The sequence below is a fragment of the Protopterus annectens genome, chromosome 2.part0, assembly GCF_019279795.1.
Source record: "Protopterus annectens isolate FY-2018-M chromosome 2.part0, PAN1.0, whole genome shotgun sequence".
In the NCBI taxonomy this organism is placed as follows: domain Eukaryota; kingdom Metazoa; phylum Chordata; order Ceratodontiformes; family Protopteridae; genus Protopterus; species Protopterus annectens.
Window position 1 is genome coordinate 1,511,126,134 of NC_056728.1, and position 15,640 is coordinate 1,511,141,773.

Genomic DNA, 15,640 nt, shown 5'->3' on the forward strand with positions numbered 1-15,640 from the left:
GTCACACCAACCACCTGCATGTCCTCTCTCACCACATCCATAAACCTTATCTTAGGCCTTCTTCTTTTCCTGTTACCTGGTAGCTTCATCCTTAGCATCTATTTCCCAATATACTCAGCATCCCTCCTCAGCACATGTCCATACCAATGTAATCTTGCCTCTCTGGCTTTGTCTCCAAACCTTCCAACCTTGGCTGACCCTCTAATATACTTATTCCTAATCCTGTCTACCCTTGTCACACCCAGTGCAAATCTTAACATCTTTAACTCTGCCACATCCAGCTCTAACTCCTGCCTTTTTGTCAATGCCACTATCTCCAACCAATATAACATAGCTGGTCTCAATAACCTGTTGTAGGCCTTCCCTTTCACTCTTACTGATACTCGTCTGTCACAAATCACTCCTGACACTGTTTTCCACCCAATCCATCCTGCCTGTCCTCTCTTCTTCACCTCGCTTCCACACTCACCATTACTCTGAACTATTGATCCCAAGTATTTAAACTCATCCACCTTCGCCACCTCTACTCCTTGCATCCTCGCCATTCCTCTATCCTCCCTCTCATTCACACACATATATTCTGTCTTAGTCCTGTTGACCTTCATTCCTCTTCTCTCTAGAGCATATCTCCATCTCTCCACGGTCTCCTCCACCTGTTCCCTACTCTCACTACAGATCACAATGTCATCTGCAAACATCATAGTCCATGGGGACTCCTGTCTGATCTCATCCGTCAACCTGTCTATCACCATTGCAAATAAGAAAGGGCTCAGAGCTGATCCTTGATGTAATCCCACTTCCACCTTAAATGCATCCATCACTCCCACCGCAGACCTCACCGCTGTCACACTACCCTCGTACATATCCTGTACCACTCTTACATACTTCTCTGATACTCCCAACTTCCTCATACAATACCACAACTCCTTTCTAGGCACCCTGTCATATGCTTTCTCTAAGTCTAGAAAAACACAATGCAACTTCTTCTGACCTTCTCTGTACTTCTCCATCAACACTCTCAGAGCAAACATCACATCTGTAGTGCTCTTTCCTGGCATAAAACCATACTGCTGATCATTAACCATCATGTCCCTTCTTAACCAAGCTTCCACTGCTCTTTCCCATCAACTTCATTCTGTGACTGATCAATTTAATCCCTCTGTAGTTCTTACAGCTCTGCACATCACCCTTATTCTTAAAAAATCGGTACCAAAATACTTTTTCTCCATTCCTCAGGCATCCTCTCACTTTCCAAGATTTCATTAAACAATCTGGTTAGAAACTCCACTGCCATTTCACCTAAACACCTCCATGCTTCCACAGGTATGTCGTCTTGACCAACAGCCTTTCCATTCTTCATCCTCTTCATAGCTATCCTTACTTCCTCCTTGCTAATCCATTGCACTTCATGATTCACTATCCCTACATCCATCCAACCTTGTCTCCCTCTCATTCTCTTCATTCATCAACCCCTCAAAGTACTCTTTCCATATGTTCAACACACTCTCCTCACTTGTTAGTATGTTTCTCTTATTATCCTTTATCACCTTTTCCTGCTGCACATGTTTCCTAGCTCGGTCCCGCTGTCTAGCCAATCGGTACAGGTCCTTTTCTCCCTCCTTAGTGTCCAACCTTTCATGCAAATCTTCATATGCCTTATCCTTAGCCTTCACCACCTCTCTCTTTGCCATGCACCTCATCTCCTTATACTCCTGTTTACTTTCTTCATCTCTCTGACAATCCCACTCAAAATCTTTGCCAACCTCTTTCTCTGTATACTCTCCTGTACTTCCTCATTCCACCATCATGTCTCCTTGTCATCTTTCCTCCTTCCAGATGTCATACCAAGCACCTTTCTAGCAGCCTCTCTTACTAGCTCTGCAATCTCATCATAATAACCCTTATGCTACTAAAATGTTATAAAAAAGCTTAACTAACAACATGAAAAAAAATATTAATAATTACCTCAGAGCTGCATTAGAAAATAAGAGATCAGGTAGCCAGTTCATAAAAAACATATGAAAGGCAAGTATCACATGACCAATTTGGAATGAAAACAATGTAACCCATGGAAATTAAAAGAAAACTCTGCCTAACAAAAAAAAAAAAAACATTGAAAAAGTGACTTTACTTCCCGACTGATCACATCTGACTTCCAGTCTCAAAGTTCAATTGATAATCGTTGTGTGCCATTGTGTAGTGCTAGCTGTTTGCAGAAGCCTTCATTATTCAAAGATAAGATACTGAACAAGTAAAACACTGCATGCAGTATTACTGTATTCTGCAGCTATACTACTCCATGTACAGAGTAAATAAGCAAGTCCCCTCCCTATCATATACAGTTTAATAGCACAACATCATCTGTATGCCAGCAGAACCTAGTGGGGTAACCAATAGTACTCCAACTGCATACAGTCTAATAGTATTGCACATGCCAGTGCAGTGATTCCCCTTCCTTGTTAACATGTTGCCAATATATAGAGCTGAGACATTTATAAGTTCTGCCTTTAAAATAAAATAAATCAAAATCTCCTTTGTGTAGCAGAAAAATCCTTATTGGCAGCAGAGTTCTGTGTGGATTAGACTGCCCTGGTACTGCAAACATACTTTACTCTGTAGTGAAGCAGTGATGCCATTAAGGTATTACCAATAGGAGTTCACACTGCATGCATGCTGTCATTTCCATATAACAGTTATGATGGTACCACTGCCGTCATGTCTAATAAATGAAACAATTTAATGATTCATTCATTTGGCATGACAATAGAGAACTCTGCAAAAGTGAAAAATGGTCACCATTTTATTTTTCAGACCTGATAATTGGAGTCCCAAAACTTTGAGGAATTATGTACAACAATCACTCATTTAAACAGCACATCATATCAACCACACTACGATTGTCACTCCCAATAAAATCAGTCACAATAACTAATAATGCATTTGACTGAAACGCACAATAAATATTTATAAAAGTATTTATCAGCCCCAAAAAAATTCTCTTCATCTTACACGTCTACTTTTCAATTCTGGCTTAATACTAACTATATCATTGAAACCAGGTGGAATATATCTTCCTGGTATTATTTGTCATCTCATCTCTCTCCTCTCTGAAACTATATCTAAATTTTTGTTCCTGTCATTTAATTCAGCATTCTCTAGTAGAAACGTCATCCATCTGTCACACGGTTGTGTGTGTCTATGTAATGCATTTTAGTTGTTTGGTGGGGTTATGATGGCATACAGGTGGCCCTTTACCTTAACACCACATTTATCACTGTCTTTCCTATTTAAAAATTATGAATGTTTCCACATTCCCTTTGCCATGAACCTTCCAATAAATCTTTAAGACTGCTAGCTTTTCAATACTTACATTCTGGGTATTCCCCATACTGCATTCCACACATTGATTTGCTTTTCAGATTTTCTGTTTCCTACTAATGAATACTAATTCCTGCTAATAAGCCCCTATTCTCAAAACTATACACAGAATAGTCTAATATCATTTTATGTTACTCTGTTTCAGTCTTTTTCCAAAATAGGTCTACATGCCCCTCTCCTTTCTTTTAAAACTTCCTTAACGACTGTGTTTATTAAGTTTTTATATCTCCTATTCATAAGCATTCTCTTGTATTCACATAAGAAGCATGCAAAATGTTCAAAATCTGAAATCATTCGGGAAACTCATAGCAAAAATCATTTAATTATATTCTTTAACCAACACATCTATGCACTATCATAATGTAAAAAGTTATCACTCTCTATACTCCCTGGTTGTATTCTTCCCTTGTTACAAAATTATCAACAATTCCATATCCAGAAATTGAATTGTATGTGTGTCATGTTGAATTTTATGAAATACAAGGAGATTTTTTGGTGTGTTCATAAGAAACAGTAAATAAAAAATATTAAGTGTCTCAGTAACACCTTCCCATATCATAAACAAGTAATCAAGGTAGTAATAATAAAACTAAATATAATAGAATAACAATAATTTCTCATTCAGCAATGAGCAAGTTGGCATAACTGGGTGCTGTTGAAGTTACCATAGTTACTCCTGTTAGTTGCTCATAATAATCCTCATCAAAAATAAGCAAATAAATAAATAAATAAATAAATAAATAAAATAATGTCTAGTGCTAGTTCTGAGCTCAGTTTTTCTTCTGACATATTTTTAATTTCCATCAACCATTTCTTAGTGCTTGTATGCCTTCTTCAAGTGATATCAATGAAAAGAGAGATTTTGCATCTTTATTCATAAAACAGTCATTGTTATAACTTTGAATATCCTTCACCTTAGAAATAAAATGAAAATAATCTCTGATAAAAAAAGACCTTTCTTGGGAATTCATTAAAGGGCCTCGTAGGAATCATACAGCTTGTGTTATAAATGCTCTGCTACCAAGAAGAGGTATTTGCAATACAGACATATTTGCTGTAATAAGGAAATATCATATAACTGGATAATTTGAATGTTTCTGTACTACACTTGCTACTGTAATTGTAGATCAAATAATTGCTGAGCTACATGTCAAGTTAGTTAGCTGCTACTCATTAGGCATTGGCATCCCCCTCTCAGTGAGTCTCCCAAACACACAAATACACAGGCAAACATTCACACACACACACACACACACACACACACACACACACACACACACACACGCACACACGCACACACGCACACACACACACACACACACACAGACACACACACACACACACACACACACACACACACACACACACACACACACACACACACACACACACACACACACACCACAGTCCCCCTACTTGTCTCTTCATTGTCTGCTCTTCCCCCTGTCTTATACTTCCTCCACCTTCAATCCCAGTACAAGTTGAAGTGCCATTAAAGCACATGGGTTTAGAATACACCCTGGTGCATAGTGATTCCCTCCTCCCTGATCCCTGTACAGATATCAATGCCATTAGTGCACTTATCTGTAGAGTAATCCATAATATTTAGTGTTTCTTCCAACCACCCCCAGTTCCTTTACTGAAGTCTGTGCCATTATGACATTTAAATATAAAGCAACACCTATTGGCTTTCCTCACCTTTGATCCCCATATTACAGTCACATTCTTTTGGCTCTATTCACTATCACAACATGAAGGGGCTAGCCATACTGATTTACTTGGCTGAGCAATTTTTTGAATCATTCAGGTTGTGGATGCTTACCTGTATGTGGTTCTGTAGAAGAGATGACTAACTGTCACATGCCTCTTCCCCGGACTGCCTCATTAGTATTCAGCACAAACTTGACGCCAGCACTATGTGGTGCTGCATGTCTTCATGCTAGAGCACTATGCAGCTATGTGTTAGGACTGTTGATAAATATGAAAAGAATACAGTGACAGATACATAAAGGTGTGCATGTCACAGTTCCTTCATGAAAGACGCCCTTTTTCTTTTTTACAACTGGGTATAAGGAATGTTCTACCATTATTGCTGTTTCTGTTTTGGACCTATCATATTCACAATAGATTTGAAAGTGGGTACTGCAGTGTCAATGGCAAAACAGGCATCTCACTTACATTTGGTACTACTCTCACACCAGGTAGATCAACTGTCAGTCAATCAGTACAGTATAAAGCAGGTGCTGCACTCTTGAATATGCCATTCGTCAGATGAGATGTTAATCTAAAGTCCCATCTGCTTGAATTAGTGGAAGCTCAGGTGGATGAAAAAGATCCCACAGCACCTACTGAAAAAAGTGTGCACTCTTTAAAACATTATTTACAAACTTACGTGTTTACAATTTACAGAGTGTACAATTTTTCCATGCTTTCAGTTATTGTCATACAAATAAAAATATCTTACTTTTCATTATTATGTTCAACTTCTATCGTCATTATCTTTATTTGGCCCCCCCACTCTTTTTTCCACAACCATAATCTGATTATTCTTAAAATTACTGTTAGTCTCTATGTATCATTAAACATCATTTCATTCATTCTTTCATTCCAAATGGTCCACACAACGTAAAATAATCCTTTATCTATTTTATTAACACATTCCTTATTTTTGGCTGAATATCCATACATAATCATATCCGTGTTTATTAATTTACCTCCTTTATATTTTCAAAGAACTTTCCTTCACGTAATTTTCCCACAGTTATGCAATCCTTATACATTGTAAGAAAATATGTTCTGCAATTTCTTCTTTACCACAATATATGCAAACTCTTTCAGTGTTTTTAATGGCATATTTCCTTTTACTGATAATTTATTAATCACTGATCTCTATAAAAATCCTGAGATTCTATTTGCTTATTACATCATGTTTTTGTACTTTTATAGCTTTAACTTTTTCATTCACTACCTCAGCACAAGGATTAACATAATATTATTGTATTGTGGTATTTTTATACCACACTTTTCTTCTTATTTTCTATTAAGTCAATTTTTATATTTCATAAAAGAAAATTTTTGCTTGATGACATCTCATTTCCTCATTTAAATATTGTTTTCCTCCTTTTAAATTTTTAACATATTCTAGTGCTGATCATATTTGTATTTTTCTAAATTTACAACTAACTTTTCATTTTATCATTTATCCAAAACAAAACTTTGTACAAATTCAAAGAAGCAGCATAAACAATTGGGCTTATTAATCCTAAACCTTCATCTTCCTTATCCATATATAAAACTCCTGTCTTCACTGAATTCAGTCTTGAACCCCATATAAAAGAACTTTTTTATAGATTGGCAACATATAGATACTAGCTAAATATGCAATTATCCTCAGTATAACTGAATTGATCAAATAAACTTTTTAATTATATGATAGTTTGTATGATTTCCACAAAACAACAAAGTTCCCTAATCTCTTCTATTATCCTATTCCATTGTTCCTTGCTTTCTTTTTCTATTATCCTATTCCATTGTTCCGCACTTACTTTTTTACCCCCAAATTTTATTCCTAATACAGATATTCTTTCATCAAAAAGATTCTCCTCTTATCTTTACTATATCATCTTTACTTTTTGTTTATTTAAAGTCATATCTATTATATTTAAATACTGATATATATAAATGTGTGTGACACCCCACCACTGGCCTAGTAATCAAGAAGCCTCAATCCTCATCACTGGCAATGGTGCAGGATACACACACTGGGAGGATTACAAGTACTCACACATTGAAGTGCAATTTCCCTGAAGAGGACCGAGAGACCACAGTCAGTCTCGGGCTGGATTCTCCCTCTTTCTTCAGATCCCCAATAAGACTCCACACTGACACAGCTATAGAGTTGAGATCTCAGCTGAGTGGTCAAGCCAAGACCATCAGCACTCTCTCTGTCCAACTAGTACTTCATGTCCCTGCCCAAGTAGCTGACACACACACTCTTTAAGATTTGATTTATACACAAACACACACATATCTGGGAAAGGCTGCCACAGGTTTATTAGCTATGCCCCCTTTTCCCAGACAATAATGTAGTTATTACTGCCACCAGCCAAATTTTTATCAGCTACTTTAAGGCCCTTAACAAATGGTGTCCGATCTTACTGTGTAATGTTACTTAATCTAAATGGTAGTTTGACCAAGAGTAAGGCTATTAGGAGTGACTTACACAGTGTCATCAAATAAATATACAAGTACTCTCAGAACTTAAATATGTCTCACAAATATCAGCCACAATGATAGGTTTAAATAAATTTAGTAATAAATGATAAAAGAACAGGAAAATATTCTGTAAATCACAGTTACATCAGAGTTCAAAATCACAGGGAATATTTAAAACAACATTGCATGACAGTCTTAAACAAATAAAGAAAACATCTAAGCTATCTTCTTCTTCTTTAGGCTGCTCCCATTAGGGGTTGCCACAGCAGATCAACTGTTTCCATTTCTTACTGTCCTCTGCATCTTGCTCTGTCACATCAACCACCTGCATGTCCTCTCTCACCACATCCATAAACCTTATCATAGGCCTTCCTCTTTTCCTGTTACCTGGCAGCTTCATCCTTAGCATCTTTTTCCCAATATACTCTGCATCCCTCCTCAGCACATGTCCACACCAACATAATCTTGTCTCTCTGGCTTTGTGTCCAAACCTTCCAACCTGGGCTGACCCTCTAGTATACTTATTCCTAATCCTGTCCATCCTCATCACACCCAGTGCAAATTTTAACATCTTCAACTCTGACACGTCAATCTCGGACTCCTGCCTTTTTGTCAATGCCACTGTCTCCAACCCATATAACATAGCTGGTCTCACTACCCTCTTGTAGACCTTCCCTTTCACTCTTACTGGTACTCGTCTGTTACAAATCACTCCTGACACTCTTCTCCACCAACTCCATCCTGCCTGTACTCTCTTCTTCACCTCTCTTTCACACTCACCATTACTCTGAACTATTAATCCTAAGTATTTAAACTCATCCACCTTCGCCACCTCTACTTCCTGCATCTTCACCATTCTTCTATCCTCCCTCTCATTCACACATATATATATTCTGTCTTAGTCCTGCTGAATTTCATTCCTCTTCTCTCTAGAGCATATCTCCACCTCTCCAGGGTCTCCTCCACCTGTTCCCTACTCTCACTACAGATCACAATGTCATCTGCAAACATCATAGTCCACGGGAACTCCTGTCTGATCTCGTCTGTCAACCTGTCCATCACCATTGCAAATAAGAAAGGGCTCAGAGCCGATCCTTGATGTAATCCCACTTCCACCTTAAATGCATCCGTCACTCCCACCGCAGACCTCACCGCTGTCACAGTACCCTCGTACATATCCTGTACCACTCTTACATACTTCTCTGACACTCCCGACTTCCTCATACAATACCACAACTCCTCTCTAGGCATCCTGCCATATGCTTTTGCTAAGTCCAAAAAGACACAACGCAACTCCTTCTGACCTTTTCTGTACTGCTGCATCAACACTCTCAGAGCAAATCTCACATCTGTAATGCTCTTTCTTGGCATGAAACCATACTGCTGATCACTAATCATCACATCCTTTCTTAATCTAGCTTCCACTACTCTTTCCCATAACTTCATGCTGTGACTGATCAATTTAATCCCTTAGTAGTTACTACAGCTCTGCACATCACCCTTATTCTTAAAAATCAGTACCAAAACACGTTTTCGCCATTCCTCAGCTATACTTCACTATATTCCTAACTGTATGTAAGAGAAATTACTGTACCCTAGTTAACGTACAGAGCAAGGTAAGACATATGTGGTGAGTGGGTTTTCCAGCTGATGTTGTCAAGTCAAAGACAAATACAGAATACTCTGTCTCTCTCTCTCTCTCTCTCAGAGATTCCTCAAATTAATATCTCAAATATTACTTCTAGGATGCTTGTAGGATGACATCACTTCTTGTCATCTGACATTAGTTCCCAAGCTAAACCCTCATTGCTAGAAACTGCCAGCCTTTAGCATCTACCTGTGAAAAATTTATAGACATGGACTCCTTAGATCTTTGCAACTGCTGGAAGACATAAAACAATAACGCACTTACAATACAATGCAAAAGGCTCCCTAGTTTTAGACATCCTGTCTCCTTGCTGCATTGAAACAATCTTTTATGGCACAGTTATAAAGTAATTTAATTTCAACTATTTTTCTGAAGTTTTGCAAATGAACTTTATATGTTCCAGTTCCCACTTTTAAAATATATACATTTACACAAGTCACAATAGTTTATATACATTTCTATTCTTTTCCAGTAGGGTACAATGTGGATGCATCTCTATGCTGAGTACTCTACAAAATATCTCTTCACGTCTGTACAAACCATCTTATATGACATGCAGTTCTAATACATTTGTAGCATAAGTACATTAATAATGTTGATATTCACAAATGGCATATGATTATTTATAAAATTCCTAATAGCTGTGCTGTCAGTACCTCCTTTTGTCACAGTAACATATAACTTTTTATCCAGGCTTTATTTTCTGTAATCAATATAATATCATCTGCATAAGTAAACATATATTTATTTTTTATCCCTTCATTAGAAACATAAACAGCAAGTTTCATATGCAAATTTACATCTCTAACTAATAAATTCATAACTAATGCAAATAATATGTTACTCATAGAACATCTCTGACATATGTCATTCTTTATCAGCTAAATTCGATAAAGCCTACATAGTCTATATATGCCATATGCCTGTTGTGGTGTGAAGCACAGATGCCATCACACCGTTTTGGATTCAGCAAGTGGTGTGCACTGCTTCGCAAACAAGGTAAAAACCCTGGCATGTTAATTACAGCTAGGGTAGCTGACTTGTATGCTATTCAACAAATCCAACATGGATGAGCTATTCAACAAGTTATAAAGCAACTATGTAGACTCAGTGCTGGTTGTCCCTGCAAATTTCAAAAGTTATTGGAATAAAGTCACAGAAAGGACTCTACATAGAAACAATATTAAGGGGTCCTGTTGCTTTAATTCATTTGTATGTGCAACAGTTTATGCTGCTGCTGCTGCTGCTAATAGACCAAGGCAAAGAAGAAGAGTTTTCAGACCCCATTTAACTTATCATATCTGACACAATGTGGAAACTGTAGAGCACTTCAGGATGGATAGAAACACACTGCAGGAACTCTGCAACCTCTGTTGTCTTCAACTCAGACCTAGGGCAAACCAAGGGGAACCCACCCCAGTGGAGACAAAGGTATGTGTAGCACTTAGAATCGTAGCTACAGGTACCTTTCAGAGACCAACAGGGGACATGCTGGGGGTGTCACAGGCATCAGCATCCAAGATCCTCCTTCAGTTCCTGAATGCTATCCTCCAACATGCCAGTGCTCACATATATGTTTCCCATACTCCTGAGGACAGGGCCACAAATATGCAGGAGGTCTACTGTGTAGCACACTACCCTGCAGTATTGTGTGCCATAGATTGCACACCTATAGAAATTAAGGGACCACCCAGGGAACAGGCAGGCTATAGATAAATAGAAAGGGCTTCCGCTCTATTGACTGCCAAGTCATGTGTAATGCTAGGGAATCATCTTGATGTGTGTACTTGCAACCCTGTCAGTTACCATGACTCACATATCTGGCACACCTCCCAACTGTATCAGATGTTCACTAGGGGGGATATCCCACAGGGTCATTTACTTGGGGATGCAGGTTATGCACTGGAAGCATGGCTAATGACACCCATCAGAAATGCACAAGCACCCACTGAAGAACACCATAATGAGGTACATGCTCAAACCAGAAATATAATAGAGCATGTGTTTGGGCTGCTGAAGTCATGGTTCCAGTGCCAAGATACATCTGGGGGAGTCCTGCACTACAATCCATGGACATGTACTGAAATATTCACATTATGTGCCATGCTATGCAACATCATTCTGAGAAAACAGGTTCAGCAGAATCAGCAAGGGGAAGGAACACACATCTCACAGCAAATGGCTAGGTCACCACAGCCACACGAAGATGAGGAGTCAGAGGGTGAACCACCAGTTGCTGTGGGTATAGGCAGATGTAGGTGTGCTCAATATGCCCTCACATTAGCTAAGAGACAACACATAGCACACACATTCACCACCAAAGGGCCTAAAATACTCCTCCCATGCACATACATATACTAACACTGATGCCAGGCAACTCTCACAACCTTTACCTCCCCATGTATTGGCTGTGTACAGCTTGCAGCAGACAGCCATGGACTAAAACTGTTGCAACTGCTTCATTTACAAGGTAAGTATTTGCTAGTGTAAGCAAGTAAAAGGTTGGAGATTTGTACAGAAAGAAACATAACATGTGACTGCAGATACTTATTTGACTTATATGTGTCCATTAAATAAGTTGTAGGTCTCAGGCATCAGAGCTTTACACAGTTATACCTATCAAAAGTATTGATGATCACTGCATGCCCTCAGTTTAGCACCATATGTTTGTATTGAAAAATCATTAAAGAGAGAAGTTAGAGAGTAATGGAACATATTACAACTTCAGACTTCACAGCCATCACAAGATCATTAACAATAAAGTTGTGAAGTTGTGATGCTATAAACTGTGTACCTTCCTAAGGCAAATATAAGTCAAAGGTACAATTACCAGTTCAGCATCACAAATGCAGATATACTAAGCGCTAAGTCAGCTCTCTGACCCTCAGCATCAAACACAAATCTTATGTATCCCTGACTTTAAAAGTTAGAAAACAGGGATATGACACAGTTATAATCACTTACACGGGGTGTTTTGTGTGTGGGGAGAGGGCATTAAGCCTAGGTTGACAAAAAAGGTTGGTGAGTATGTGTGAGTAAGAAAGAGAAGCAGGCAGACATTTGGATAAAGCAATAAATGGCCAGTGAGATGAAGAGTTTTAAGCTGCATGGCTGAATATGTAACTGTTGTGTGTCTGTAGAGGTCCTTCAGGTGAAATTGGTGTGTGACTGTCTAAATGAACACAGTCAAGCTCTGTGCTAGCTCTACATCTTGGTATGCCAGATAGGTGTGAATCATCTTGGTAGAGGTGGCAGTTCATCTTTGTTGCCCCCAACCACAAGAACTGGTTCTGCAAGGAGTTACATTGGCACATCCATGCCCATGGTCAGAAGCGATGATGCTACCCGAACGTATCTGATGTCTGCTGGATGAAATCCCTTCACAAGGACACCCAGGACCGTGGCCCTATGGCCTGTCATGTCTGGGTGAGGACAGCTCACCCATTGACGGAGCAGTGAAAGTACTGCCACTATGGGACTGTGATCAGGCACAGCCACATTGGCTAACAGCAGATGATGTGGCTGATCTATGCCATCGAGGATGCTGCTGCCCTCCCAGCAGACATTCCGTCACAGACACCACTTGTTTCATCACAGACACCCCTCGTGCTAATATGAAATTCATCTGATCCATTGAATCAGCAACACTGTGGAGGCAGTCAAGCATATCAGCCTGTGCCACATCTACAATCCTAAGAATTTCTCTGGAGCACCTATGGGAATATGCCTTTGCCTCCATGACAGTCCTAAACATATGTTGAGTGGCATGAGAAGAGACACCTGGATCAGATGGAGGAGGGATAGCAGGCCCGGTCTGAGCACCCCTAACAACCCTCCCGCATAGCACCTCTCCCACACATCGGTTACAACCAGAGCCAACAGGCACTGAAGCCACAGTAACCACACTTACCTGATCAATTGCCTTCCCCTCCACCTGTCCAATATTTGATGGCTTTCTGGAATGGGTAGTTGTAGGCCTACTGGCTGTGTCCAATGAAATTGCAAGGGTTGGCTCTATGTCAACCTAAGTGCCAGATTCAACCTCTGCACCCCCCCCCCACGACTGTGCCTGTGTTTGGCCACCATCATCATCATCAGTGTCTGCTGATACACTGACATCAGGTGGTAGAAGTCCGACACTTCCATTGTTAGGAATACCTGTGATAAAAAGCAAGAAACACAGGAACAATTATTACCTAAACTACTACACTCCAATTTATGCTAACAAAAAAACAGTGCAGCCACTGTTAGACAGTACAGCAATGCACACAACAGTCTTGACATCAACATCACACACTAAAATATTTCTTTAAATCGCTCATCAGTACTAACATAAAAATGTTTGGCTTACCATGTGCAGATGAGGTTATCCTCTGCAAGCCAGATGGTCCTGGAAAAAGTTAATTTATTTTATTTGACATTTGCCAAAGTGTAATAAGGGCAACATCATCACAACTAATGGTAACACAGAGAGTAATACTTTTACCAATTTATATATCCACTTTCAACAAGAACTTAGATGACAACTCCAACCTAAGCTAATCAATCAGAATGTATTGTTAACTGTAGCAATCTTCACTCCACCCCCCCAAAAAAAAAAAATTATTGTGATGCAAAAGTAATGTATTGATTTCTGTTTTTTTACTATACAAGAGAATAAAACAATTGATATACCAAGGTCTATCTGGAAGCTCCTCCTGTGACATGCTTGCTGTACCTGAAACTGCTGCACCAACATTGAGGGCTTGCTGTTCTGCACATTCCTGGTAGCTGTCTGGATCCCTGAAGTTGACAGAAACTCTTCATTTGGTGTTAGTGGTGGATCCATAACAGGTCCTCCCTGGTACCCATCTGATCATTGCCCAATGCAGCTGATCTCCTTCATGCAGATGTGATCATGTCAGTGGCCCTATGGTGCACCTACTCATATGTCCTGCTGTGGCCACCCACAACATTAACATCAATCACAATCTGCAGCCAAATCTGCATTCTGCATGCCATATCTCCCCGTCCACTTTCAAGCAGGCAGGCACCATGCTGCCTAAAGACATCCATGATCACTTGATTTTCAGCATCAGTAAAGGTGGTCTTTGAGGTTTAACTTGCCTGGGTGGCATAGTGCTAGGTGTCCTAAAAGACAACAGAAGGATAATACACATATGTATCACATAACTACAAAATAACTGTTCCTAGATAAAACTGAAAAGGTAGCAGCTCAATATTACCCACTGAGAAGCATAAAAGTCTGCAGATTTATAATACAAACAGGCTGGGTGCAAAAAAAGGAGAGTAACAGTAGCAACACATCCTTGTTTGTGTACTAACAGAAATGCAGCTTTGCTCCACCTCCCAAAAGAACAGGCAAATGGCACATTTTGCCAACAAACTATCTTTAAAATGCTAATAGTGCTATTGAATGAACTGTCCCTGAAACATTTGTACATATTTATCACAGAGCATTCCATTTTAAGGTATTGGTAATCATGTATACTGGTGAAATGCCTTGACAAACATGTCCATACCATCAGTACACCTCTAAGTAGTGCATACAGATAAAAGTGTAAAAGTCTTTGCTTCAGATTTTTCTTAATTACATTCCAGCATATGCACTATGTAGCTAACAAAATGCAAGCATACCTTTACAATGTCGCAAATAACATGTGCAACACATCATATATTTAACTCTAAAGGTCAGAAACTGCACTTCTGAATGTTGAAAACACCAAAAGTGCTAAACTACGAATTCGACATTTTGGGTATGTTGAATGTTTTTGAAACTCCTGACATTTGGGTCTATATCACATTGCCGAACTTTTAAAAGTTTGAATGTCATATGGTCGACACCATATGATTGAACTTTTAAAAGTTTGAATGTTTCAACGGAGATCTCCGTACAGTCCAGAATGGGAAGATCTCCCTTTCTGCACTGTAGTGCGATCTCAGAGTTGGTATATTTAATGTGTGGGGGGTGTGAGGGGCACAGCCCCCCGTGCAGGTGATGTTGAAGGGCTTGCCCCCTTGCTTAAACCATTCAGATAGTGTTTTTCTTTGGTTTATTTTTTTTATTACATTTTCAAACTTTTAAAAGTTCGATCACATGGTGTTGACCATATGATGTTCGACTTTTAACAATTTGATTATGTAATATAGATGCTGACATTTCTGGATGTCTCCCACTATGCAGGGGGGAAAGCCTCAATGCACCACCCCCCATACCCACTGATAATTTAATATACTAACTCTGAGACTGCACTACAGTGAGGGAAGTGGTACATGTTCCAATCCCCACTGTAGTGCGATCTACACTCAGAATGCCAAATCCACATGAGCAAATGCACACTGGCATTCACTCATTTGTGATTTTGCCAATTCATAGTTCGTTATTACAAACTTTTGAAA